Source organism: Desmodus rotundus, chromosome 1 (assembly GCF_022682495.2).
Source record: "Desmodus rotundus isolate HL8 chromosome 1, HLdesRot8A.1, whole genome shotgun sequence".
Classification (NCBI taxonomy): domain Eukaryota; kingdom Metazoa; phylum Chordata; class Mammalia; order Chiroptera; family Phyllostomidae; genus Desmodus; species Desmodus rotundus.
The window spans coordinates 119,241,234-119,266,702 of NC_071387.1; the positions used below are offsets into that span (position 1 = coordinate 119,241,234).

The window sequence follows — 25,469 nt, forward strand, 5'->3', positions numbered from 1 at the left end:
CAATGGTTATCAGAATGCTCCAGGAACTCACTGGGTACTCAACAGCATAAAAAATACCCAGGCAGCAATGAAGGTCACATTATGTGAAATAAAGAAAAATCTACAGGAAACCAACAGTGGAGGGAAGGAAACCTGGACTCAAATCAACAGTTTGGAGCAGAAGGAAGAAAGAAACATTCAATCAGAACAGAATGAAGAAACAAGAATTCAAAAAAGTGAGGAGAGGCTTAGGAACCACCAGGACATCTTTAAACATTCCAACATCCGAATCATAGGTGTGCCAGAAGAAGAAGAGGAAGACCAAGAAATTGAAAACTTACTTGAAAAAATAATGAATGAGAACTTCCCCAATCTGGCAAAGATAATAGACTTTCAGGAAGTCTAGGGAGCTCAGAGAGTCCCAAAGAAGCTGGACCCAAGGAGGAACACACCAAGGCACATCATAATTACATTACCCAAGATTAAAAATAAGGAGAGAATCTTAAAAGCAGCAAGAGAAAAGAAGACAGTTACCTACAAAGGAGTTCCCATAAGACTGTCAACTGATTTCTCAAAAGAAACCTTGCAGGCAAGAAGGGGCTGGAAAAAAGTATTCCAAGTCATGAAAGGCAAGGACCTACATCCAAGATTACTCTATCCAGAAAAGCTATCATTTAGAATGGAAGGGCAGATAAAGTGCTTCCCAGATAAGGTCAAGTTAAAGGAGTTCATCATTACCCAGCCCTTATTATATGAAATGTTAAAGGGACTTACCTAAGAAAGAGAAGATCAAAAATATGAACAGTAAAATGACAACAAACTCACAGCTATTAATAACCAACTCTAAAAAAAACAAAAACGAACTAAGCAAACAACTAGAACAGGAACAGAATCACAGAAATGGAGATCACATCGATGGTTATCAGTAGGGGAGTGGGACTGGGAGAGAAGGGGAAAAGTTACAGAGAATAAATAACATAAATGGTAGGTAGAAAATAGACAGAGGGAAGTAAAGAATAGTATAGGAAATGGAGAAGCCAAAGAACTTATATGTATGACCCATGGACATGAACTAAAGGGTGGGAATGAGTGTGGGAGCAGGTATGCAGGGCGGAGGGGAATAAAGGGGGGGAAATGGGACAACTGTAGTAGCATAATCAATAAAATATATTAAAAATAAATAAATAAAATAATCAATTAAAAATTTAAAACTTCTATACATCAAAGGACACTATGAAGGGTATTTTAAAAACACAGAATGGAAGAAAACATTTTAAAAGCATATCTCTGCTAAGGATGCAGTATTCAGAATACATAAAGAACAAACTGATGGTTACCAGAAGGGAGAGGTGGGAGTTGGGTGGGGAAGTGGCAGGGGACTGAGAAGTACAAATATCCAGTTATAAAATAAGTCATGGGGATGTGATGTATAGCATATAGAACAGAGTAAAAAAAATTAAAAAAAAGGAACTCTTACAGCTCGATAACAAAAGACTTTAATAAATATTTCTCTAAATAAAATACATAAATGCCAAAAAATCACATGAAAAAATGTTTAACACTATTAATCATTAGGGAAATATAAATCCAAACTACAGTGACACCACTTCATACCCACAAAGATAGCTATAATAAAAAAATAGAAAATAAGTTTGGGTGACAGTGTGGAGCAATTGGAACCCTCATACGTTGTTGGTGGGAATGTGAACAGTACAATCACAGTGGAGAAACAGTGTGGTAGTTTTTCAATAGTTAATATTGAAATACTATATATATAATAATACAATATATATTAAAGAAACTTCTTTTAAAAAGGTTTAAAAAAACAATAACAAAAGAAACTTCTTTAAGTAGGGTAAAAAAATTAAAAATATAAATAAGTGGCAATAACTATACACCTATCAATAAGTAATTTAAATGTAAATCTATTAAATGCTCCAATCAAAAAACATAAGGTAGCTGAATGAAGAAGAAAACAAAACCCATACATATGCTGTCCTACAAGAGACTCACTTGGGTTCGAAAGACAAACACAGACTGAAAGTAAAAGAATGAAAAAAGATATTTCATGCAGATGGAAATGAAAAAAAAAAAGCTGGGATAGCAATACTTATAAGGTCTGTCGGAAAAAGTCCAGCCATTGTTAATATAACGAGAATGGTTTGCACAACATTGATGTAACCTGGCATCAAGGAGAGTGGACTGGATGCACATGTGTGAACAATGACGACTTCACTGTACTAGTCAGTGGCTGTGGTAGATGCTGTTGAGTGAGCATGTGTGCTGTGTGGCTGTCTATTCAAAATAGCTGAGCAAGTAGAGCAAAGAATCTGCGTCAAATTTTGCGTTCGGCTTGAATATTCCTCCACGGGAACTATTCAGATGATTCAGAAGGCTGCAGCTATGGGCAGCTTCATCACAACAACACACCCACTCATGCATCACATCTTCTGCAGAGTTTTTTGTGAAACATCAAATCACCCAGGTAACTCAACTCCCTACAGCCCAGATATGGTGCCCTGTGACTTGTGGCTTTCTCCAAAACTAAAATCACCTTTGAAAGGGCAGAGATTTCAGACCATGGGTGAGATTCAAGAAAACATAACGGGGCAGCTGATGGCGATTGGGAGAACTGTGTGAGGTCCCAAAGTGCCTAATTTGAAGGAGACTGAGGTGTCCTATGTCCAATGTTTCTTGTATCTTGTATTTTCTTCAACAGATGTCTCTCTTTCATATTACATGGCCGAATTCCTTCTGGACAGACCTCGTGTATCAAATAGACTTTAAAACAAAGGCTTTAACAGTGAGAAAGAAAGACACTTCACATGTAATAGCCAAGATATGGAAGCAATATCTTTCCACTTAATATTCTCAGACCACAGTGTCCACAGTAACTAAAACTGTGGTTAGTGAAAACTGCAAATAAGGGGAGGGGCTACTGCACGTGGAAAGGCCTAAAAATATACTAGACTGTTGAACTGAAGTTGGATGCATCACTATGAAGTCACAGTTTTTAATGTGTGTGTGTGTGCAGATGGAAATGATATAATAGAGCAAAATGTAAACAAACAGTGACTCCAGGTTTTAAAAAATTACAAGAGTTCCTTGTAATATTCCTACAGCTTTTCTGTATGTTTAAAATTATTTCTAAATTAAAAGTTTCCCAAAACAGTGAAAAAAATACCGTGAATTGGCAAGGCAGCTTTACAAGGCCGCAGGGAGTAGAGGTGCTTTTGAGACTCACCCAGCAAGGAGGCTGAGAAAAGAAAATCCACTTCCCACATGCAGACTTGTGAGCGTCCCCGTGCACATTTTATTATTCCTTCCAGAATCAAGGAGAAATGCCACGTGGATCTTCCCATTTGGAAGAGGCAGCAGCAGCCTGGCAGAGAGTAAAAGTCCAGGCCAGGAGCCAGGATACCTGGGGCCGCAGTCTCACTTGCTGCAGCTGTAGAGGATGGCCCCTGTCCTCTGGACCTCACTGTCCTGTCCACACTGCGAGGTGGCCAGAATCTCCAGCCACTCTGTTTTCACCACTCTGGATGGTCCTAGAGCCAGAATGGTGCTTGCCAGCAGCTCAAAGACCCGCTGCAGCCTCCTTGGGGGTTTCCACTTTCCAAGAATTAGTCTCTCTACTTGCTCCGGCGGCCTCTTGGAACACCAGCCTCTCAGCACTTTTCCCTGCCTTGTCCCGGGGCCAGCCGCAAGCTCGTGATGCGATTTTCCAGGCTGAGGCATCTCCTCACCCTTAGAGCCTGTAACTTACCCCTGCCCGCAGTCTGAGGACCACCCTTGCCCTCAGCCCGTAGATATGCAGCAGCAGCAACAGGGACTCCACTCGTGCCAGACCCTCTGACCTTCAGCGTGGTGGCCACAGAGAGACACCTGACCTCGGGGCTCAGTGCCACTGATGCTCACTGGGCTCCTACTCAGGTAGAGAGGACTCACCTGCTGGCCTGGACTGCCCACACCCAACTGTGTACTCTGGAGTCTTAGAGACTTCCTCTGCAGGCTCCTGCCTCCCCAGGGCAGAGCGAACATTCCTTTGTTCACTTAACACATTTTTATTGAGTGTTCTGACTCAGAGTGATCACACACAGACCTAGAGAGCTTACATTCCAAACAGACAGGAACATGTAATTGTGCACAGGAAAAGTGCTCTGAAGGGGAGGAAGTAGGGAATACTCAAATTTCCTAGGACAAAAAGAGGAGAAAGGAGTTTTGGTCACAAAGAATTTTGCATTTCCTAATGCAAAAGCCCTGAGGCCGTGTCAAGTGCAAAGAATGGAAAGAGATCAGTGTGTCTCCTCAGCAGGGGCCAGAAGTGAAGGAAGGGCAGACATGCCGTGTCACTCATGGGGTGACATGAATACACTTGCATTTGCGAAGGTGCCCTGGTGGCAGAGTGGAGGGTGCACCAAGGAGACCGGGCACACCACTTAGGAGCTATTGCAGGTGAGGAGGTGATATAGCAGGGGCCTCAGATGGAGAGTCCTCCCCATAGTACTGCAGAAGGTGGGCTCTGAAATTACCCGCCTGCCTGCCTGCGGACACGCCAGAGACTCTCAGCCACAGCTGTCTCTGCCCATCTATGGGGGCTCAAGCAGCCCACAGGAGAGGTTTATGCTTCAGTCTCCCTGCCAAGTACTCCTGTTCAGTGGCCTGTCTCAAATGACACACTGTTTTTACAACAATAGTAACAACAAAAGCTTTGTTAGGATATAATTCACATACCACGTAACACATGTATTCAAAGTACATAATTCAATGGTTTTTAGTATACTCACAGGTATGCGTCACCATCGGCACAGTCCACTTTAGGACATTTTTGTTACTCAAAAAGAAAGTCCCACATCCTTTAGCTCTCACCCCTGACCCCTCCCAGCCCTCCACCAGCCCTGAGCACTAACCTACTTTATGTCTCAGTGAGATCGGCTTGGTCCGCTCTTTCCTCCCTGCATCTGGGGGCTGACTCCTACCCCAAAGACTATTCTGGATGCCTTCGAGCCAGCCGACTTGCCCTCAGATGCCAGCTGTGTCATCCTGCCTGACTCCTGGGACAGGCCCTGCAGCTGGCAGCTCCTCTTGCACCTCTACCCGGCCCCTCCTTTCCAGTGTCTGTTCTACCTGCCACACAAGCTAGCTTTCTGGAACAGCTTCCCCAAGCCCAAGGTCAGACCCCTTGGGCCTCAGTTTAGGGCCTGCTTCTGTCCCTTTCCCTGTCCCAGGACCAAATCCCAGACAGGCTGCAGCCCCCCAGCCAAAGCCTGTTCCATATCTCTACCTCTCCTGAGAGCAGGGCTCCGATGGCCCTCCATTTTCCCATCCTGCTCATCCCCAGGACCCACCCTGAGCTTCCCAGAGGCCTGGGGGGTGGGGGGCATTCCCCATCTTGGAAACACTAGGGGAAGCCAGGCGGCCACCCAGCAGGTAGAAAGGACATCCCTGGTTGTCCGCCCAGCCTCTCCTCCCTTTGTTACATTAACAGACCTCTATTCCTATGGAGAATCTGTAACAGGGTGCAGCCAAGAGGAGGGCCCCAAATAGGGATTTGTAATGGGGCCCAGAACTCGAGGAGTCCAGGAAATATTAGAAAAATATATATATAGGCTGTCCTCACGCCCACAAGCCTGAGCTGGGGGAAGGGATACAGGGAGAGAGCCATTGAGAGCTGCTTTACATAGCAACAGCTGTGCAGCTAACCTCTGGCATGGTCATTTAACATGTCTATAACGTTTAACTGGTTTCATGGATATGTTAAATAGCTGTGACCAAGCTTTGAGCCAGGGAGCTGGGAGTGACTTCCACCCGAGAGGTAACGAGGAAGCAACTCCCCCTGGTTACAGCGCCCGCCTGAGAGCTTGCTGCGTTAGATCTTGCAGAAGATTGGCTTCATGCCATGGGGCCACACCTGCCCAGACTTACTATGGCAGCCCAGTAAAGATGGAAGAATACGGGAATGCTGGCAGGTGTAACTGATTGTAGGAGGAGTCGGAAATGGGGCTGTAGAGGAAGACTGGCGCTGGGATTTAAACCCAGGCACCGGCAGCCATACCAGAGAGAGAGAACCATGTGGCTTTGGCGGAGAAGGGAGAGAGGACCACTTGGCTTTGGCCGAGTGGGGACCCCGTGGTGGCGACACAGCTGATTGTGCCAGGAGCCTGAATCACGAACTTCTACTTCTTTTCCTGAGATACAGTACCCCGGACTGGGCAGAGGGAGAGGGAAGGACTGTGTGCATCTGTGGATATTCTAAAGGACTTTAGTATTTTAATGAAGACATTAAGTCATTACTCTAAGTCTGTATAACTTTTAAATAAATAATTTCTTTCCTTTTCACCAGTCTTTGGCATTGAGAGACGTGTTTCCTCTGGTGGCGGGCAAGGTGAACCTAGTAGATGGGGGGACCCCCAGAGAGAAAACGGGGGTCCTTTCCATAATAGTATATTGCCCACCCTCCCCCTGCCCCAGTCTGTTCTGTAACAAATCCACCTCATCTGGTTTGAGGGGCTGACCCTTCCCTGTTCCCCTCACAGAGGTAGGCATGTGACTCACACCTGAGTGAAATACAAAGAGAAATGGGAAGAGAGAGAAAGAAAAAAGTAGCCCACCCTTCCCTTCAGGAGTGCCAACCACTGACTGACACCTGCGGGAAGTCACACTCAGGCAAGTCCAACTCCCTTGCCTCGGCCAGGAAGCAAAATGTACACTCCAGAGTCCCCTCAGGGTCAGGCTCCTGGGGCTCGTGCCCGGGGGTCACAGTTTGCTTGACTTCCTCCCCTATGCTGTCCTGAGTGCCCCTCCCTTTGCAGTCTCCCTGGGAGCACCTCCTTAATAAATCATTTGCCCCAAAATTTGCATCTCAGGGCCTGCTTCTAGGAAAGCCCGCCTCAGGCGGCTCCCAAGACTAAACTTCCAGTCTAGGCTTCTCGAAATCCCAACATGTTTATGCAGCCTCCTCTAGACAGGTCTGGCTGGCTGGCCCACCTCAAACTCCCTAAGTCCCGCATTGAGACCATCCTGTTCTGTCTCAAGCCTGCTCCTGTTCCCTACCCACCCTGTCTCCTGATACCAAAATGCAAGGCTCACCCCCGACCACTGCCAACACCATCCATCTTCATTACCCAGCCAGTCACCAATGCCTGTAGGCTCTTTATTCTCCTGCGACTTTCTCCCTCCACACCTAGGTTGCTGACTTTGCGTACCACTCATTTTTCTGCAGCGCAAAGTCCAAATATCTAACATGATTTCTCTGCGTAACTCCCCTCCATACCTATTGGTTGTCCTAAAGATAACAACGTCCTGGGCTCAGTGTTCCGGGTCCTCTAGGGTCTCACTAGATGCCTGCTCCGGCCCAGGTTTGACAGGGCCCAGAGAACATGGAGGCTGCCCACCCAGCCTGCCCTGGGTGTGCCACTCACAGAGACGTCCTCCCCAAGCCCAGCCCTCTCCCACTCAGTCATGGCACCAGGCAGCCTTTCTCTCTCATTTCCAAAAACAAGCTTTCATAATTACATTATTTAGAATTTTCTGGCGGACCATTTCACAATGTGATCGCTGTACTGTTTACCACTGGGTGTTTATATTTTGACGGTTTCTAGTTGGGCTTTGGGCGATCCAACGTTTCGACTGTTTTCCTGTTTCAATGATCAGATGTGTCCTCTTGTGTCCTCTGGTTGTGTCTCCTTGGACCTTCTTTCAGAGCCCTCATGTGTCTGGCAACTGGCTTCCTGGGTAACATCTTCAAGAGACCATCTGGATGTCTTTAGACTGGGACCAGGGCCGGAAATCACTCCACAGGGTCGCCGCTGCTGCCTCCCCCCGCCAGCACTCCCGCAGGCCATCTGGGTCACAGCGGGCCTGCACTCCTGGCGGCTCCCACCAGGACACGCGGCCCTCCTTCATATGGTATCCAGCAGGGTCACCTGCCTAGGACCACGCCCTCTTGGCTCAACCACCTTGGCTCGGTGAGAAGCAGGTCATTCCCATAGGAAATCTACATCAAACTAAAAACAGAAAGAAGCAATAGACCAAGTGCTTTTTATAGTTTATAAAGTGCTTTCACATGCATACATCCATTTGTGCCCTATAGGAAGTCTGGGGGGTGGGCATGATTATAACCATCTTTGCTTACAAAAGCGGCATTTGGGGCTGGGAGAGAGAAGGCAGGCTGCCTCCCATCTCAGCTAGACAGCAGTGGTGGAGCAGCGACGCACAGCCAGCCCTTTGGCCTCCACTGCCACGCGTCTTCTGAAATAAACAGACACATAAACATAACCAGGTGTTCATGGTGAATGTTGAATGGTACAAAGCGAAATACCAACACGGCATCCATGGGGGTTACAGTGGTCCAGGGAGGCTCCTGGAGGATGGCCCAAGTTCGACCAGAAACAGCAAGGAACCGAGGAGCAGAGGTGAGGTTCTGAGAGACAGGCAGCAGTGGTGTTAACTGCTGCATCCCTTCCCACATGTCCTCATGGGGCCTCTTCCCATGGCGCTCAGGCAGTCACTCTCATTCTTTCCGCTTTACCTACCAGAAAACAGAGGCTCAGAGATGCAAGCACTTGGCCAAGGTCACCAATGCAGTAGGGGAAGAGCCAGAGCACAAATCCAGTGGGCCAGGAAAAGCTGGCCCCTCTCAGCCCCGCTGGGGTGACAGACCACTGGAGAGAGAATAGAGCTTGAGGAGGAGCATTGGGGATTGGGGTCAGGGCAGAGGCTGCAAAGAGGGTGGCAGGCAGGCCTCAGCACGGCAGAGTGGGAGTGCGTCTCTGTCCTTCCAGCAATAGCTTTGGCAGGCCCTGACTGTAGCCTCCCTGGTAAACAGGCAGGATGGACAGATGGATGGGGAGTATGATTTTGGAGAGACCGTGCAAGCAGGCTCCAAGCGGAAGTCGCCACTCTACTCACTGAAGGCAGTGGGTCTGAGTCCCTTGGCCATTCTGTTCTGCTTCGTTCTGCCTTGTTCTGCCTTTTGGGGGGGCCCTATAGACATGGGGGAGGGAATATTTGTTTCCAATTTGGTTTCACGAGGCTGGAGCAAGACCTCTGTTTTTCTGAAGCAAAGCAGAGACGGTCTGCATCAGGGCAGGGAGCGTGAAATCCACTCTAAGAGGTTCCATGTGTCGCTGAGATGGGGGCTGGTCCTCCCCAACACCATCACACACTCTGGCCCTTTCCCTGGATCAGAGGGGAGCCTACACTCTGCCATGCTCCCCTGACCCCCGAAGTGGCAGCGGAATAACCCAGGGCAGATCAAGGGGGTATCGAGTGCCAATCCCACAGTGCTAGACATCTTTAGAGCCAATTGGAGCCAGGTTGAGCTTGTCAGTCCCACTATTCCTCCTCCAGGAAGCCTACCCTGACTGCCGCCACCTACAGGATCTTACAACATAGCCTCCCCATGGCCTTGGCTCTGGGCAAAGTCACTGCCAATTTATGCCTAGTGAAACACTACATTAAACTTGCCATGTTGTAGGGTTTTCTATCAGCCTTCTTCTATCTTGTTTCCTTATGTATCATTAATTCTTTTGATTATTTATCCAACAAATAGTTACTAGATGGTTATATGGTGCTAGCCCTAGGGACATGGGGATGCTAGGAACTAGGGAATGGTTTAGACACAGGCCCTCAGTTGCCCATCAGCTTGTGAAAAGGCAAGACAAGTTAACAGATGCTTAAAATTAAAAAAAGTAAGTGTTGCCCTGGCCAGTGTGGCTCAGTTGGTTGGAGCATTGTCCTGTGCTGAAAGGTTGAGGGTTTGGTTCCTGGTCAGGGCACATACCTCAGTTACAGGCTCGATATCTGGTCCCGGTGCATACAATCCCCAGTCCAGACACGTCCATGGGGCCACCAGTTGATGCTTCTCTCTCACATCAATGTTTCCTTCTCTCCTTTCCTCTCTCTCTAGGAGCAGTGGAAGAATGTTCTTAGGTGAGGGAAAAAAAAAAAAGAACAAGCGCTGATGCGAGAAGAAGGGACAGAGAGAAGGGACCTGCAGGATGTGGAAGGTTTCCCAGAAGAGGTGATTTTTGAGCTAGGTCTGAATGAAGAACAAGAGTTACTCCGTGTAGACAGAGAGGACCAAAAGTACCATATTGTGGGTTGGAGTGGCAAAAGCATGGTGGCAGGAAATGGCAGAGAGGTAGGTTGGGATGATTAGAGTAAAAATAATGTGAATGTTTGAGCATCTCCACTACTAGGTGTCAAGCACTGCCCTGACGCTTCACTGGTATTAACGTATTTACTGATCACAAATACCTGATGAGGTAGGCAGATGGGTGCTGTTATGGTTATCTCTACTTCACAGATAAGAAGATTGAAGCACCGAGAGGTTAAGCAACTTGCCTAATATTACACAGCTAGCAAGTCGCCGAGTTAGATGTTGGCCTCAGACAGCCTCCAAAGCCCAAGCTCTTAATCATGATAAGGCACTGTCTCTCTGGAATGTATTACTGCACCTCTTTTAGAGGGTTGTGAACACATTACAGCACAAATAAATTCCTTTTCCAATCTCAAATGATCAGCACCATCTCCCCCCACCAAAACCATGTCCCACTAATCTTATTTTCTCCTTGTTTCCTTATGAGTACCCTTTCCCCAACAAGAGCACAAGCCCCTCCCACTAGGGTCTGCCTCTCAGTGTTTCCCACTGAGACCCCTGATTGTGACCCCCCCAGAATGTGGTCCCAGTCCTGGCAGTACTTTTTAGAGGGAAGGGTTGACTGAGGCCTCACCATAAGTCACCTGAGCTGCCAAAAGCCCGGAGGCCAGCCAAGAGGCAAGCCTGAGTGTGAAATTTTCCAACTAGCCTCCCCGACCAGCTCATCCCTGAGTCCACTCGCCCCAGGAAAGATGAGCTCACGTAGGGGCTCCCCTGCGCTTCATGGGCTCTGAACTGCAACCAGCGCTGGAGTCCCTTCCAAATCCCTAACTCAAAAAACCTGTCCGTGAGCCCTGGCTACAGAGCGTGTCCTCCATGCACAATTGGTGCTAAGGAATGGCGCCCGAGGCTGGCTCAGCTGCAGCTGAGGCTGAAAAGCAGGTCCTTGAGCAGGTCCAAGGCAGACACAGCCAGAGCCAACTTTGGGGATCACGTCTGGATGCACAGGCCCAGTTGATTAGCAAAGGTGTGGCTGGAGGTTGGTAGTCCTGCAAAGAGTGCTGAAAAGGTCTGAACGGGGGCAGGAGCCATGGATCTAGGGAGCTCGGGAGACTCCCCAAGATGTTGGAGAGGTTCTGTGGACAGTACTTGGGTTCTCCAGATTGGTTACAAGGGGATGGAAATGGAAAAAGTGAAGGGGTCCCATCGTGTAACGGTTAGCACTCTGGACTTTGAAAAAGTGAAGGAAGCAGGGAGGCCAGTCCTAGGTGGCTGAAGGAAAAGTGGAACAGTCCTTGCAGAGAGGAGAGGACAAACTAAGGGGAGGAGAGGGCAGTTGAGAAAGTGTGGATTGTGATGGACCTGGTGACACTCAAGTAGGGATGTCCACCAAGCAGTTGGCCATTAGCTCACTCTGAGAAGAGAAGGAAGGGCTGAAGGTAGAGCATTGCATTACATATTCACTGGATTGAGGGTCAAGATTTTGGAAAGAGATGAGATGGCCAAGTTGGACAGCCAATATCAAAAGCAAAGGGTCCCAGAAGGTCTTATGAAGAGCTGTTCTTTCCAAAATAGAGGCTCCAGCTGGGGCTTAGGAAGAATCAAAGCAGCAGCAAATGAGAGTTCTACTGTGTGAAGAGAAACCAACAAGGTGAAGACATAGAATTCTTGGGAGGTGTGGGGTTCAAGAAGAGAGGGCTCAACCAGACTTCTGCCTGCGTAAACACAGGGCAAAGGCCATTGTGGGTAGGGAGCAGGGCCTCCCCCAAGCGTCAGATGACCTAGAGAGTTTTCTTCTAAATGTAGGCCAAAGACAAAAAAGTCCATATATTATATCTACCAAGGATATGTGCAAGAATGTTCCTAGCAACTCTATTCATAATAGCCCAAACTAGAAATCACCCAAGTGCTCATCAATTAATGAATGGATAAAGAAATTATGGTATCTTCATACAGTAGAATTTTTTCAGTAATTTTATTTATTATTTCCTCTATCAGAATTTTATTGTATTTTATTTTCATTTTTAAATTATATTTTATTGATTATGCTATTGCAGTTGTCCTGATTTTTCTACCTTTCCCCCCTCCACTCAGCAACCCCACTCCATCAGGCATTCCCCACACCATTGTTCATGTCCATGGGTCATGCATAGGTTCTTTGGCTACTCCATTCCCTATACTGTACTTTACATCCCCATGGCTATTCTGTAACTACCTATTTGTACTTCTTAATACCCTCATCTCTTTACCCATTTCCCACAACCCTCTCCCATCAGGCAACCATCAAAACACTCTCTGAATCCATGATTCCGTCTCTGTTCTTCTTGTTTGCTTAGTTTGTTTGTATATTCAATTGCTAATAGATATGTATTTATTACCATTTTATTGTTCATAGTTTTGATCTTCTTTTTCTTAAATAAGTTCTTTTAACATTTCATATAATAATGGTTTGGTGACAATGAACTCCTTTAGTTTTTCCTTGTCTGGGAAGGTCTTTATCTGCCCTTAGATTCTAAATGATATCTTTGCTGGGTAGAGCAATCTTGGCTGTAGGTCCCTGCTTTTCATGATTTTGTATATTTCTTGCAAATTTCTTGTAGCCTACAAAGTTTCTTTTGAGAAATCAGCTGACAGACTTATGGGAACTCCCATGTTGATAACTAACTGCTTTTTTTCTTGCTGCTTTTAAGATTCTCTCTTTATCTTTAACCTTTGGCATTTTAATTATGATGTGTTTTGGTGTGGGCCTCTTTGCATCCATGTTGTTTGGGATTCTCTGTGCTTCCTGGACTTGTATGTGTATTTCTTTCACCAAATAAGGGAATTTTCTTTCATTATTTTTTTCGAATAGATGTCCAATTTCTTGCTCTTTCTCTTCTCTTTCTGGCAACCCTATGATGCAAATGTTGGAATGCTTGAAGTTGTCCCAGAGGCTGCTTACACTATCCACATTTTTTGGATTCTTTTTTCTTCTTGTTTTTCTGACTGGTTGTCTTTTGCTTCTTTATGTTCCAAATCATTGATTTGATTCTCAGCTTCATCCACTCTATTTTTGTTTCCCTGTAAATTTTGTAAATTGTTCTTTATTTCAATTAGTGTATCCTTCATCTCTGACTGAATCTTTTTTATGCTGTGGGGGAGGTGGAGAGGAAGAACAGGCTGGTCTCATATTCACGTGTGGTGGATAAAAATCAGTAGGAATATCTTGGGAGTGAGGAGTCCCAGTGCCACACCAGAACCCCCAACCCAGGGTTTCAGTGACAGGAATATAAGTCCCCATAACTTCTGGCTGCAAAAACCAGCGGGGATAGAATCAGTGGAAGAAACTACTGGATTCTCAAACAGTTCCTCATAAAAAACCCACACAGGACTTACTCAGATTCAATCCCTCTGAGTTGCAGCACCAGGGTAGCAGCTTGAAAGGCACCAGTGGCATACAGGCAGAAACTGAAGTGTCTGGTGAGAGCTGGGGGGCAGCTTTCTCACAGACAGAAAGGCAGGTAGAGGCTATTGTCCCTTTGCTGAACCCTCCCCCCTCAGAGTCACATAGCCAATGGGCAGATGCCATATCCAAGACTCCATCAACCTGGCTAACGCTGTTAGCCCCATCCAGGAGATCCCCAGAGACTCTATCCCACCTAGCTTACAGGCCCACCCAAGCTGCTTTTCTATATGAATGGTTGGTCTTGGCTCAGGATTCATAACTTCCTAAATTCTCTCGAAGAAGCAACAGCCAGCCTCAGTGAGCCCCCAGCCCCCATACCACTTGCTAAGTGGCCCCAGGCCCGGCACTAACAGCAGCCAGCCTAGATTCACAGCTTGGCTTTTCCTAGGAACCTCTAAGCCCCTCACAAGTAGCAGCCATCTCAGATTGGTTTATAGCTCAGGCAGGGTGACCCCAGGCAAAACACAGGTGAGGACTGACCTTAGCCTGCACCACCCAGGAATCCCCAGAGCCTTCGCACCCAGTGGACAGCTACAGACCACATCGGAGCACCCCCTCGACCCTACACAGCCGATCCTCCATAGATGGTGGAGGAAGGTGGTCAGTGATCACAACCAGTCCTTGCAACTGACTGGCCTGGGTAAATCCCTCCCATTGACCTGTCAACAACAATCAAGGCTCAACTACAAGAGGAGGGTGTACTCGGCCCAGAAGAAGGGCACACCTCGAGTACCCAGTTTGGGTGACAGGGGAGGCTGTGCCACTGGATCCTACAGGAGACCTACTACATTAGGACACACTACCAAGACATGGAGTCAAAGCAGCTCAACCTAACACGTAGAAACAAACACAGGAAGGCTGCCAAAATGAGGAGACAAAGAAACATGGCCCAAATGAAAGAACAGCTCAAAACTTCAGAAAAAGAGCTAAATGAAATGGAGATAAACAATCTAGCAGATGCAGAGTTCAAACACTGGTTATAAGGCTGCTCAAAGAACTTAATTTGGACCTCAACAGCATGTTTCAGTAATTTTCTAAAAAGAATGAACTTTCAGCTACATGTATGGATGAATCCCAAAATTGGGCTGAGCAAAAATAGCTAGACTCAGAGGTATATCCACTGCAAATTCAATGTGTAAAACATTCTAACAGGCAAACTAGTTTAAAGCAATAGAGGTCATAATAATGGTTACCTGAGTGAGTAAGTGTCCTGGAAGGGGTATGAAGGAACCATCTGCAGAACTGATAACATTTCATGTCTCGATCTGAGTGGCTCCAGTATGAGTGCCTGCATATGGAAAGTTCGTCAAGCCACATGCTTAAGATTTATACATTTTGCTTTGTGTAAATTTTAACTCAGTAAAAATGTAAAGTTAAGAAAACAGCCCTGGCTGGTGTAGCTCAGTGGATTGAGTGCAGGCTATGAAACAAAGGGTCACTGGTTCGATTCCCAGTCAGGGCACATGCCTGGGTTGTGGGCCAGGTCCCCAGTAAGGGGGGCATGAAGGGCAACCACACATTTATGTTTCTCTCCCTGTATTTCTCCTTCCCTTCCCCTCTCTCTAAAAATAAATAAATAAAATCTTTAAAAAAAAAAAGAAAAGAAAACATAGAGACCAGGTGACATCATGGAAAATGGTGGCATAAGATATTTAAATTAGGGCTCCACTGAAAGAAACATAAGCTGGCAAATATTGACTTAATTGGCTTTTAAATCCAAAACTTATGACAACCAGGAAGACACTTAGTGAAGAAAATAGGAAAACTGAATTTCAGTAAAAGAACATTGTGACATTTTTGCCTATTTTGCTCTTATTCCTCATTTCCTGGCCTGGTGCCAGCTGTGGGGATGATGGCCTGCATTTCTGATGTAGCTTGCTGGTGCCAGGAGGCTAATAGAGACCTTATTCTTAAAATATTGTAATTGTATGGTTTTCAAAATCTATCTGGTAATTCCCAAAGAGAAGACCCAAAGGTTAATTTTTTAATGCCCTTCCACCCCACCGGGCTGGCATGGATACGCAGGTGGCAGTAGCATTTGTAAAAGGATTTAAAGTAATACACACTCCATGCCCTCTTGGGGCAAGAGATGGCAGATGGGAGAAGTTGCCTACAAAACCCCAAGCCTGGGGAGAAAGAGACAAAGAAGGTTATTGAAGGAATAAGGACTCTGAAGGGCCAGTGCACATACTGGAAAAATAGAGTACAATGTGCATGCCCAGGATGAAAAGCATACTTAGAAAGACCTGAGTCCCTTGGTTTCACCTCTGGTGACTGTGGACTCCACACAAGTAGAAGGTGAAGGCTAAAACAGAGCTGTAGGCAGCATGGCTTAGCATTGAAGGAATGCCCTTAGCTCAGAATCAAGCTACACTGACTTTCTGAAAGAGTACTTTTTTTCTCTTTTTTGGCTCCAGGTATTTAAGGGAAACTCTCTCAGGTCACTGGCTGACCACTGAAACACTGAAACAAAGACTTTAGAGAACACACACAAAAAAGGAATTCAATCTTTGCAAAAATAGTTTGGAAAAGTCAATAAACAAATGGATATCAAAATCAATAAAAGCAACCAAACACTGAAAAAGAAGCATCTAATCTCCGAAGTTACTATGTTATAATATTCAAAATCCCAGTTTTCAACAAAAATTATAAGGCATACAAAGAATCAGAAAAGTATAGCTATTCATAGGGGAAAAGATCAACTGAAACAACTCCTGAGGATGTTCAAGCATTAGACCTACTAGATAAAGACTTTACATATACTGTTTCAAATGCGGTCAAAGAGCAAATGGCAGCTAGGAACAAAGAGCTGAGGGAATCAGGGAACAATATAGTTCATTTATTTATTTTTTTAGAGAGAGGGGAAAGGGGGGAGTAAGAGAGGGAGAGAAAGTAATGGACACATAATGCAGAGATGTAATTTGTGACAATAATATGAAGGTGGGAGTGGAACCGTTATAGGAGCAGAGATTTTGTATATTATAGAAGCAAAGTTGATATCAACTCAAACTAGAGTGTAATAAATTTAGGCTCTTTCAGTGACTGTTAATTATAACCTCCATGGTAACCCCTAAGAAAATACATTAAAAATATATAGAGAAGTAAATGAGAATGGAATCCAAACGTTTTACTACCAAAAAAACAAACAAACAATTAAACAGAAAAGAAGACAATAATCGAAGGAATCGAGGAACAAAAAAGATAAGACATGCAGCAGGGATCAAGATAGTGGCAGAGTAGGTGGATATCACACTCACCCCCTCCCAGGAACAAACTGGAATTACAACTAAAATATAGAGCAAGCAACCTGAATAACCTCCTGAAGACTAGCTGAAGAGAAGTCTTATAACGAAGGATTTACAGAAGAAACCACACCGAGACTGGTAGGAAGGGTGGAGATGCAAAAAGGGTCAGCCTCTCTCCTATAGATGGAGGCTGAGAATCCAGAGGGTTTCCAGGGATTCCTCCTGAGAAGTGTGGGGTTTCAACCCCAAGCCAGACTCCCCATCTCAGAGCACCAGAGCCAGGAAGAGGTGCCCACTATGAAAATAACATCTGGCTGTGAAAATCAGCAAAGATTTCATCCACCAGGCAGACACGAGTCTGCTAGAGATACAGGCACTCTTTCGTAGGGCCACCACACAAAATCTCATTCACAGCCACTCAGTCTGGGCTCCAGAAGAAAGTTGAAGCAGATGAGCGTCATGTGAGGACATTCTGGGGTGTGTGACTCTAAGCAGAGAGCTGAGGGGACAGCCACCAGGATCCCTGTGCTGAGTCACTTTTCCACATCACAGATGACATTTTTCTTGGGTGGAGCACTGCCCTCCTTATGGCATCCGCCTAAGGGAAAACAATAGCCTGACATTCTGGACTCCCTCTTGCCCCACCCTGCAGAATTTGTACCCTGCTGAGAAGTCAGCTGCCTGGGCCAGGATGTAGAGGTCTAGGCAGACTCAGGGGGTATCAGTGACTAAGTTGTGTAGCTATGGGGTGAGGGCCATTCTCCCCACTTTCCTGTGAGCCTGACTGGTACTTACACTTCACGGGAGATCCCCTAGCCCCACTCTCCAGGCTCCTAGTGGCCCCACCCTCCTGACTCCCCATGTCCCTGCCATGCTGAGCTCAGGCTCCTCCCCACAGAATCTGGAGCAGACTAAGTTGTGTGACTCTAGGACAAGGGCCATCTTTACCTTGCATGCATGACAAGTGAAGAGCCCTCCATTCACATGGCCCAATCTTAGTCTGTTAGGCCTAATAAACTCTGCTAGCCTTTGCCGGCTGACTCCCTGAGACCCTGCTATACCACAAAGTTGTGCAAGCCCCCAGCATGTGGAAGCTAGACTTGGTATACCCTGGGACATTTGCTGAGTGGCTTCAGACAGAGACAGCACCAAGTTTGAACCTGTATCACTCTGGTGAGCACCACTCACCTCTACCTGGTAACTCACTGAGAACCTACCTCAAGTAACTCAAGTACTTCCAGAGGCTCTTTCAGTGACTGAGTCTAACAGGCAGCTAGTGGGTAGAGGCAGGCAAAGGCAGATCTTGGGGTGCCTTGGGACTTTTGCTGAACTGCACTGTGCCAGGTGTGGTGAAAGCTGGCCTTGCTGTGCAGCTTGCTTCTTCCCACACACACTCAGGCCCAGAAGAGGCAGCTACAAACTGTGGATCACTTTGTAGCTCCAAACAGGTTACCCAAGGCCAGTACAGGCAGCGTCTGACATTGGCTTACACCAGAGTCCCTCCCAAGATGCCCCAGAACCAACACACCCAGTGGCCTGCTTCAAGACAACATCAGGGCAGAATCCAATAAGCTTTACAAGCAGCATATCCAAAGGGAGATCTAGCAGGCACCAGACTTTCTGAGTTGAATTTTGCTTCCTGTGGTCAGCACCTGCACACCAGTTTGTACACTATGGTCAGGGTTGACCCTCACAGTCAGCTAGCCTGTGGGTCAAACCCATACACAAATGGGCCAATAGCAATCAAGACTCAATTACAACAAGAGACAAAAAAATATATGTCTCAAATGAAAGAATAGATCAAAACTCCAGAAAAAGAACTAAGTGACAAGGAGATAGCCAACCTATCAGATGCAGAGTTCAAAACACTGGTAATCAGGGTGCTCACAGAAATGGTTGAGTGCACTCACAAAATAGAGGAAGAAGTGAAGGCTATGCAAAGTGAAATAAAGAAAAATATACAGGGAAGCAACAATAAAGGGAAGAAAACTGGGACTCGGATCAATGATTTGGAGCAAAAGGAAGAAATAAACATTTAACCAGACAGAATAAAGAAACAAGAATTCCAAAAAAAATGAGGAGAGGCTTACGAACCTCCAAGAAAACTTTAAACATTCCAACATCCAAATTGTAGGGGTGCCAGAAGGAGAAAAGGAAGAGCAAGTAATTGAAAACTTATTTGAAAAAATAATGAATGAGAACTTCCCCAATCTGGCAAAGGAAATAGGCTTCCAGGAAGTCCAGGAAGCTCAGAGAGTCCCAAATAAGTTGGACTCAAGGAAGCACACACCAAGGCACATCATAATTACATTAGCCAAGGCTAAAGATAGGAGAGAGTCTTAAAAGTAGCAAAAGAAAAGGAGACAGTTACCTACAAAGGAGTTCCCATAAGACTATCAGCTGATTTCTCACAAGAAACCTTGCAGGCAAGAAGGGGCTGGAAAGAAGTATTCAAAATCATGAAAGGCAAGGACCTCCATCCAAGATTACGCTATCCAGAAAAGCTATCATTTAGAATGGAAGGGCAGATAAAGTGCTTCCCAGATAAGGTCATGTTAAAGGAGTTCATCATCAACAAGCCCTTATTATATGAAGTGTTAAAAGGACTTACCTAAGAACATGAAGATGATCAAAACTATGATCAGTAAAATGACAATAAACTCACAACTATCAACAACTGAACCTAAAAACAAAAACAAACCAAGCAAATAACTAGAACAGGAACAGAATCACAGAAATGGAGATCACATGGAGGGTTATCAGCAGAGAAGGAGAGGAGGAAGAACGGGGTAAAAGGTATAGAGAATAAGAAGCATAAAACGGTTGGTACAAAATAGACAGGAGGAGGTTAAGAATAGTATGGGAAGTGGAGAAGCCAGAGAACTTATATGTATGACCCATGGACATGAACTAAGTTGGGGGAATAATGGTGGGAAGAGGGGTGCAGGGCAGAGGGGAATAAAGGGAAGGAAAGAATGGGACAACCATAATAGCATATCAATAAAATATATTTTAAAAATAGATAAACCCATGTAATCTAACTGCAAAAAATAATAATAAAATACCTATCTAGGAATAAATTTAACCAAGGATGTGAAAGACCTGTACTCAGAAAGTTATAAGATACTGAGAACAGAAATTGAAAAAGATATAAATAAGTGAAAGTATATGCCATGTTCATGGATAGGAAGAATTATCATTAAAATATCCATACTACCCAAAGCAATCTATAGACTCAATGCAATTCCTGCCAAAGTACCAATGGCGTATTTCACAGAACTTGAACAAATATTTCAAAAATTTACATGGAACCACAAAAGACCCCAAATACCCACAGCAATCTTGAGAAAAAAAGAACAAAGTTGGAGGAATCACACTACTTGATATCAGATTATACCACAAGGCCATTGTAATCAAAATAGCGCACCCCAAAAAAGGATATGTAGATCAATGGAACAGAAGAGAGAATCCAGAAATAAACCCACACATTTATGATGAATTAATATTTGACAAAGGAGGCAGGAATATACAATGAAGTAAAGATAGTTTTTAAATAACTGGTGTCAATCAATTGGACGGATACATGCAAGAAATGAAATTAGACCACCTTCATACACCATACACAGGGATAAACTAAAAACTGGTTAAAGACTTAAGTGTAAGACATGAAATCATAAAAGTCCTAGAAGAAAACATAAGCAGTAAAAATTGTGGACATTTCTTACAGCAACATTTTTTCTGGGCAAGGGAAACAAAAGAAAAAAATAAACAAATGGAACTACATTAAACTAAAAACATTTTGCATAGTAAAGGAAATTATCAACAAAATAAAAACACAGCCCACTGAACGGGAGAACATATTCACCAATGATACATCTGAAAAGGGGTTAATATCCAAAATTTATAAAGAACTTATACAACTCAACATCAGGAAAAAAAAAATCCAGTTTAAAAATGGGCAAAAGGGTGATGTCCTGACTTGGGCAGTGGACAAACATAGTGGCTCCCACATTACTTGAGAGGTTGCACTCCCTGCTACTCCACAGAACCTCCACCTGTGCCCTTACCATCACCATGGGCGCCCTGTCCTCCGAGTGCCCCTTTAACCAAAGCGGGCACAATCTATGAACGTATCATCCAGGGTAAGTTGTGGAAACACATTAAGCATAAGTATAAGAACCAGTTCCTCAGAGATGCCCATTAAGGACAGAAGGACCAGGTCCACCCATTAGCTGTTTGCCCAGATTCAGGGCCTCAGCTTGAGATGATACTCATGTCCCTCTCCACGGACCACTTTTAGCTACTCTTACAAAATGGCTTACCTGGCAGACTCTTTAACTTCTGCTATATTTGATATTTAGTCAGCATCATCAACAAATAAATGTAAAGTGTCCTTGAGAAAAATATAAATAAATAAATAAAAATAGGTAAAGGACCTGAATAGACATTTCTCCAATGAGAACATAGAGATGGTCCATAGACATATGAAAAGATGCTCAACATCACTAGTCACCAGAGAGATGCAAATTAAAACCACAATGAGATATCACCTCACACTTGTCACAATGTCCATCATCAATAAATCAACTAACAAGTGTTGGTGAGAATGTGGAAGAAAAGGAACCCTGGCGCTCACTTGATAGGAATGCATATTGGTGTAGTGGCTGTGAAAAGCAGCATGAAGTTTCAAAACTTCATACTAATTTTTTAACTAAAAAATTAGAAAGGGCCCTGACTAGTGTAGCTCAGTGGATTGAACACCAACTTGTGAACTGAAAGGTTGCTAGTTTGATTTCCAGTCAGGACACATGCCTGGGTTGCACTCCAGGTTGGCGGCCTTGTGAGAGGCAACCGATATCTCTCACATACTGATGTTTCTCTCTCTCTCTTTCTCCCAACTTCCCCTCTCTCTAAAAGTAAATAAGTAAAATCCTTTAAAAAATCAAAAATGTAATTGCTTTATGACCTAGTGACTCCACTTCTGAGAATATATCTGAAGAAACCTAAAACACTGATTTAAAAGAACATAAGCACCCCTATGTTCATTGAAGCAGTACTTACAATAGCCAAGATTTGGAAGCAGCCCAAGTGCCCATCAGTAGATGAGTGAATAAAAAAGCTGTGGTACATTTACACAAGGGAATATTACTTGGTCATAAAAAGAAGGAAATTTTACCTTTTGTGACAGCATGGATGGACTTAGGGAGTATTATGCTAAATGAAATAAGCCAGTCAGAGAAAGACAAGATTTCACATATGATTTCACTTATATGTGAAATCTAATGAACAAAAAAACTAACAAAAAAAAAAAACAGAAACAAAGGGTGAGATTTTCTCATTTAATTTTATGACCAAGTAGTATTCCATTGTGTAAATGTAGCACTGCTTTTTCACCTGGAGAAGGGGAGGTGGGGAAAAGTGGAAAAGGGTAAAGGGGGGGAAAAAAAACAGAAACAGCCCTGCCCGGTGTGGGTCAGTGGGTTGAGCACCAGCCTGTGAACCAAAAGCTCACTGATTTAATTCCCAGGCAGGGCACATGCCTGGGTTGCAGGCCAGGTCCTCAACTGAGGGTGTGTGACAGGCAACTGGTCGATGTTTCACTCACCCATTGATGTTTCCCTCCCTCTCTTTCTCCCTCCTTCCCCTTCTCTCTAAAACATAAATAAAATCTTTTAAAAAAATAGAAACAGACTCATAGATACAGAGAACAGACTGACAACTGTGAGAGGGGAGGGCAGTTGGGAGGCTGGGTGTAAACAGTAAAGCAATTAAGAAAAAAAAAAAAACTCAGACACAGACAACAGTATGGTGATTCCCGGAGGGAAAGGGGGTTAAGGGTAGTAGAAGAGAATAAAGAGGAGATAAATGGTGATGGAAGAAGATTTGATGGGATGGTGAACACACAATGCAAAATACAGATGATGTATGTCTGGGGTGGGGTGGAGGAGTAGGGAGAAAATGCAGACAACTGTAATTGAACAACAATAAAAATTTTAAAAAATAGTTAAGATAAAAAAATACAGATGATGTATTATAGAATTGTACATCTGAAACCTGTATAATTTAGTTAACCAATGTTACCCCAATAAATTCAATAAAAATAAAAATAAAAAAATAAAAATAATAAAAAAGAAAAGAGAGAGAAGGAAAAAAATAGAGTCAAAGGACAGATAAAGAGCTTCCCAGACAACAAAAAGTTAAAGGAGTTTATCACCACCAAACCAGAAAAAAAGTTTTAAAAGACACAGAAAGCAAATAGTAAAATGGCAGAAGTCATTCCTTAACAGTAATTGTTTTAAATGTAAATGAATTAAACTCCCCAGTCAAAAGGTAGAGGTTGGCAAAATACATTTTAAAAATAATAATAGCCTGGTTGGGTAGCTCAGTTGGTTGGATCATCATCCCATACACCAAAATGTTACAGGTTCAATTCCCAGTCAGGACACATAACTAGGTTGTGGGTTTGATCCCCAGTTGGGGCATATATGGGAGGTGACTGATTGATGTTTCTCTCTCACATCAATGTCTCTCTCTCTCCCCCCCTTCCTCTCTCTCTAAAATCAAGAAACATATCTTTGGGAAAGGATTTTAAAAATGTTTTAAATATAATAATAATAATTCAACTATATACTGCCTACAAGAGACTCACTTTAGACTCAAGGACACAAATAGGTTAAAAGCAAAAGGAAGAAAAAAGATTTTCTGTGAAAACTATAACCAGAATAGCTAGGATAATTATACTAATTTGAAACAAAATAAACTTTAAGTCAAAACTGTTACAACAGACAAATAAAGACATTATGTATTAATAAAAAGGTCAGTTCATCAAGAAGATGTAACAATTGTAAACATTTATTCACAAGTCTCAAAATTGTTTTTAAGATATTGACAGAACTGAAAAAAGAAATAGTTCTACAATAAAGTTAGAGACTTCAACACTCCACTTTCAATAATGAATAAAACATCTAGTCAGAGAACCAATAAGGAAAAAGAGGACCTGAACAGCATTCTAAAACAATTAGACCTAGCAGATCTACATAGACCATCTAGTAAACAACAGCGAGTACACATTCTTCTCTAGGGCACATGGAACATTCTCCAGGATAGACCATATGTTGGGCCACAAAACAAGTTTCAATAAATTTTAAAAGATTAAAATCATATTTTCTCTGACCACAATGGAATGAAGATAGAAATCAATAACAGAAGGAAAACTGGAAAATTCACAAATATGTGGAAATTAAACAACACAATCTTCAATAACCAATGGTCTAGAGAAGAAATCACAAGGCAATTAGAAAATACTTAGAGACAAATGAAATGAAAGCACAGCATACCAAAACTTACAGGTCATAGCAAAAGCAGTGCTTAGAGGGAAATTTATAGCAATCAATGCCTACATTGAAAAAAGAAGAAAGACCTCAAAAAAAAAATCTAACCCTATACCTTAAGGAATTAGGGAAAAAAGAGCTAACTAAACCCAAAACTAGTAGAAGGAAGGACACAATAGGGATTAAAATAGATATCATGAAATACAGGACAGAAAAAAAAAACAATAGAGAAAATCTACAAAACCAAAATCTGGTTCTTTGTAAAGATCAACAAAATTGACTAGTTTTTAACTGGACTGACTTAAAAAATAACAGTTGGGAAGACTCAGATGACTAAAATCAGAAATTAAAGAATGGACATTACTACTGACCTTACAGAAATAAAAAGTATTATAAGAAAATACTATGGCCCTGACTGCTGTGGCTCAGTGGATTGAATGCCAACCTGTGAACCAAAGTGTTGCCAGTTCCATTCCTAGTCAAGGCACATGCCCGGGTTGTGGGCTAAGTCCCCAGTTGGGTGTGTGTGAGAGGGAGAGAAACCTCTTCCTCTCTTTCTCCCTTCCTTCCCTGCAAAGTTTAAAAACTGGTAATCAGGGGACTCACAGAAATGGCTGAATATGGTTACAAAATAGAGGAAAAAGTGAAGGCTATGCAAAGTGAAATAAAGAAAAATATACAGGGAACCAACAAACCAACAATGAAGGGAAGAAAACTGGGACTCAGATCAACAATTTGGAGCAGAAGGAAGAAATAAACATTCAATCAGAACAGAACGAAGAAACAAGAATTCAAAAAAATGAGGAGAGGCTTAGGAACCTCCAAGAAAACTTTAAACATTTCAACATCTGAATCATAGGGATGCCAGAAGGAAAAGAGGAAGAGCAAGTAATTGAAAACTTATTTGAAAAAATAATGAATGAGAACTTCCCCAATCTGGCAAAGGAAATAGGCTTCCAGGAAGTCCAGGAAGCTCAGAGAGTCCCAAATAAGTTGGACCCAAGGAAGCACAGACCAAGGCACATCATTATTACATTAGCCAAGGTTAAAGATAAGGAGAGAATCTTAAAAGTAGCAAAAGAAAAGGAGACAGTTACCTACAAAGGAGTTCCCATAAGACTATCAGCTGATTTCTCCCAAGAAACCTTGCAGGCAAGAAGGGGCTGGAAGGAAGTATTCAAAATCATGAAAGGCAAGGACCTCCACCCAAGATTACTCCATCCAGCAAAGCTACCATTTAGAATGGAAGGGCAGATAAAGTGCTTCCCAGATAAGGTCATGTTAAAGGAGTTCATCATCAACAAGCCCTTATTATATGAAGTGTTAAAAGGACTTACCTAAGAACATGAAGATGATCAAAACTATGA

The 25,469-nt window shown here is 43.7% G+C and overlaps 1 long non-coding RNA gene across 1 annotated transcript; it reads right to left on the bottom strand.

The window, feature by feature from the left end:
• Positions 1-8,076: 8,076 nt before the first annotated feature.
• Positions 8,077-9,895, bottom strand: LOC123480832 (uncharacterized). The gene is made up of 3 exons (XR_006656957.3): positions 9,764-9,895; positions 8,890-8,964; positions 8,077-8,509 (listed from the first exon to the last, which is right to left on the bottom strand). It is a non-coding gene; the product is annotated as an uncharacterized lncRNA (long non-coding RNA).
• Positions 9,896-25,469: the final 15,574 nt, after the last annotated feature.